The following is a 4,473-nucleotide window of genomic DNA, read 5'->3' as shown; positions in this document are numbered from 1 at the left end:
TTTAGATTCCACACATAAGCCATAGGATATTTGTCTTTGACTTCACTCCATTTATCTGTTTTCTTGATTAGAGCCTTCCTAGTTAGCATGAAGTGGCATCTCATCGGGCTTCTGATATGCATTTCCCTAATGACCTCGAGCATCTTTTCGTCTACTTCTTGGCCATTTGTATGTCTTCTGCGGAGAAATATCTATTTCAGACATCTCCCCATTTTTGACTTGTGTTGTTTGGTTTCCTGTTGTTGAATTGTAGGAGTTTGTTTTGCCATGCAAAACACAGCTTGCAGGATCTCAGTTCCCTGACCTCGGCCTGAAAGCCCAGAATCCTAACCACTAGCCACCAGGGAACTCCTTGTAGGAGTTCCAGGAGTTCTTTTTAATATTCTGAATATTAATCCTTCATCAGATATATAATTTGCAAATATTTGTTCCTATTCTATCAATTTTCTTTTCACTTTCTTGTTAGTGTCCTTTGATTCACAAAAATTCTGAATCTGATGAAGTTTAGTTTATCTACTTTTTTTCGTTGCTTGTGCTTTTGGTGTCATATCTATGAAAATGTTGCTGTATCCAAGGTCATGAATATTTTCACCAGTGTTTTTCTGAGAGTTTAATAGTTTTAGCTCTTAAGTTAGGTCTTTGATCAATTTTAAATTATTTTTTTATATATGGTATAAGGTAAGTGTATAACTTAATTCTTTTGTATGTGATTATCCAGTTTTCCCATCACTGTTAAAAAGATTGTCCTAACTGATCTTGACACCCTTGCCAAAAAATCAATTGACCATATATATAAGGGTTTATTTCTGGGTTTTCTATTCTATTGCATTGGTCTGTATGTCTACACTTATGCCAGAGCCATACTGTTTTAATTTCTGTAGCTTTGTAGTAAGTTTTGAGGTTGGGAAGTGTAAGTCCTTGAACTTTATTCTTTTTCAAGATTATTTGGGTTGTTAAGGGTCCAGTGCAATTCTATACAAAAGGTTTGCTTCCATTTCTTTGAAAAAGGCTATTGAAATTTTGGCAGGCAGCATGTTGAACCTGCAGATTGCTTTGGGCACTGTTGACATCTTAACAATTTCAAGTCTTTCTATTCATTCATGAACACAGAATCTCTTTTCATTTATTTAAATATTCTTTCATTTCTGTTAGCAATCTTTTGTAGTTTCAGCATGTAAATCTTTCACCTACATAGTTAGATTTGTTCCTAAACATTTAATTCTTTTAGGTGCCATTGTAAAATAAAATTGTTAATTAACAATTTAATAAAATTTCCTCTTGGTATTGTTCAATACTGGTGTATAAAAACACAATGGATTTTTGACTGTTAATCTTGTACCCTGCAACTTTGCTGAGTTCAATTGTTAGTGGATTCTTTTTGATTTTCTGTATGTAGAATCATGTCATCTGAGATTAGGGATAGTTTTACCCCTTCCTTTCCAATTTGGGTGCCTTTTACTTCTTTTTCTTGTTTGATTGCTGTGGTTGGGACTTCCAGCACAAAGTTGAATAGCAGTGGTGAAAGTTGGCATCCTTGTCTATTTCCTGGTCATAGGTAGAAAGCATTCAGTCTTTAACCATTGTGAATGATGGTTTTTTAAATTTTCATAATACCCTTTATCATGTTGAGGAATTTTCCCTCTATTTTTAGTTTCCAGAAGTTTTTGTCATTAAAGAATGTTGGATTTTGTCAACTGTCTTTTCCTTATCAACTGAGACAATCACGTGATTTCCCCTCTTCATTCTATCAGCATGATGTATTACATTGGTTGATTTTCTTATGTTTAATCACCCTTACATTCCTGCATAAATCTCACTTGGTCATGACTTCTGCCATTTTGCTATTTGTTTTCTCTATGCCGTAGAGTCCATCATTGCCCCATTACTCCCTTGCTTTTTTAGTTAATGTTTTTGTAGTGAAATATTTTGATTCCCTTCTCATTTCCTGTTGTGTATATTCTATGGCTATTTCCTTTGTGGTTACCATGGGATTACTTTACATACAATTTCCTAAGGTTATAACACTTCAGTTTGAATTTATACCTGATTAACTTAATAGTGGGCTTCCTAGGTGGTTCAGTGGTAAAGAATCCACCTGCCAATCAGGAGACACAAGTTCAATCTCTGGATCAAGAATATCCCATGGAGAAGGAAATGGCAACCCACTCCAGTATTCTTGCCTGGGAAATCCCATGGACAGAGGAGCCTGGCAGGCTATAGTTCATGGGGTCGCAGAAGAGTTGGACACAACTGAGCAAATAAATGACAACAACTTTAATAGCATGTAAAACGCTGCTCCTATACATCTCCATCATCTCCTTTCCATTATTAAGGTCACAAACTATACCTTTATACATTGTTTTCCCAATTACAAAGGTTAATAATTTTTTATGCTTTTTAAGTCATGTAGACAAACTAAAATTGGATTTTAGTATAATAATGTTAGCTTTTATAATTGCCCATGTATTTATAACTACTGGAGACTTTTATTTTTTCAAATAATTTCAAATTACTGTCCAGCATCCTTTCATTTCAAACTAAAGGAGTCTCTTTTGGATTTCTTGCAGGTAAGTCTAATGGTAACAAACTCTCTAAGCTTTTGCTTATTTGGATATGTTTTCACTTCTCCCTCATTGTTGAAGGACAGTTTTGCCGGTTATAGAATTCCTGGTTGAAGGTCATCTCTGATCTTTTCTGAGCTTGCATCTTCCCCTGGGTTTGTACAATGACTTTCTAAATCCCCATGTATTGTGTATGTATCAGTTGTTTTTGAATGTCCTAATCCTTAAATGTCTGGCTCCCAATAGCAGGGAAACCCTTTACATTTCTGGGAAGTCACATTAGCCAATGGAGCTTGAAACAATGATGTCCTGCCTTTATGCCTGCATATCTGTGATCAGAAGTAGTAATCAGCAATCAGAACACAAAACCCTGACATTTGGAGCTCCTTATTGCCCGTCCCTCAATAATGACAGCTTTTTCACTCTCCTCTTTATCCTCATCATGAAGCCCTTTGGCTCCTCTTTGCGAGAGTGAAAAAGTTGGCTTAATAAAACTAAAAGTTTAATTTTTGGACTCTGTGGGAGAGGGAGAGGGTGGGATGATTTGGGAGAATGGCATTGAAACATGTATAATATCATATAAGAAACGAATCGCCAGTCCAGGTTCGATGCAGGATACAGGATGCTTGGGGCTGGTGCACTGGGATGACCCAGAGGGATGGTATGGGGAGGGAAGTGGGAGGGGGGTTCAGGATTGGGAACATGTGTACACCCGTGGTGGATTCATGTTGATGTATGGCAAAACCAATACAATATTGTAAAGTAATTAGCCTCCAATTAAAATAAATAAATTCAAATTTAAAAAAAGAGAACTAAGTGAAAAAAAATAAAACTAAAAACAAAACTTTTAATAAAACTAAAAGTTGGCTTAATAAAACAGCATTCATAAAACTAAGATCATGGATTCTGGTCCCATCATTTCATGGTAAATAGAAGGGGAAAAAGTGGAAATGGTGACAGATTTAATTTTCTTGGGCTCCAGTATCACTGTGGATGGTGATTGTAGCCACGAAATTAAAAGATGCTTGCTCCTTGGAAGAAAAGCTATAACAAACCTGCTGCTGCTGCTGCTAAGTCACATCAGACATGTCTGACTCTGTGCGACCCCATAGATGGAAGCCCACCAGGCTCCCTGTCCCTGGGATTCTCCAGGCAAGAATACTGGAGTGGGGTGCCATTGCCTTCTCCATAACAAACCTGGACAGCATATTAAAAAGCAGAGACATCACTTTGCCGACAAAGGTCCATACATTCAAAGCTAGAATTTTTCCAGTAGCTGTTGTACGGATGTGAGAGTTGGACTATAAAGAAGGCTGAGCACCAAAGAACTGATGTTTTAGAATTGTGGTACTGGAGAAGACTGTTGAGAGTCCCCTGGACTGCAAGGAGATCAAACCAGTCAATCCTAAAGGAAATCAACCCTGAATATTTACTGGAAGGACTAATGCTAAAGCTCAAGTAGTTTAGCCACCTGATGTGAAGACCCAACTCATTTGAAAAGACCCTGATGCTGGAAAAGATTGAGGGCAGGAGGAGAAAGGGGTAATGAGATGAGATGGTTGGATGGCATCACCGACTCAATGGACATGAGTTTGAGCAAACGCCAGGAGATGGTGAAGGACAGGGAAGCCTGGCATGCTGCAGTCCATGGGGTCACAAAGAGTCGGACATGACTTAGTGACTAAACAATGAACAGCAAACAATAATCATACATAATCATATATAAAATGAGCACTTTATATATACAATATCTCATCAAACCCTCGTAAGAGCCCTGTGTAGCTGTTAAAATCCCTATTTTGAAAATGAGGAAACTGAGGTTCACAGAGAGAGAGCCATTTGACCAGGCCTTCATTTCAGGAAGTGACTTTGTTGCAGCTCCACAAATATGTGAGAAAGAAAAACGGCCCTT

The sequence above is a fragment of the Bubalus bubalis genome, chromosome 18 (genome assembly GCF_019923935.1).
Source record: "Bubalus bubalis isolate 160015118507 breed Murrah chromosome 18, NDDB_SH_1, whole genome shotgun sequence".
Classification (NCBI taxonomy): domain Eukaryota; kingdom Metazoa; phylum Chordata; class Mammalia; order Artiodactyla; family Bovidae; genus Bubalus; species Bubalus bubalis.
This window is presented reverse-complemented; position numbering follows the sequence as displayed.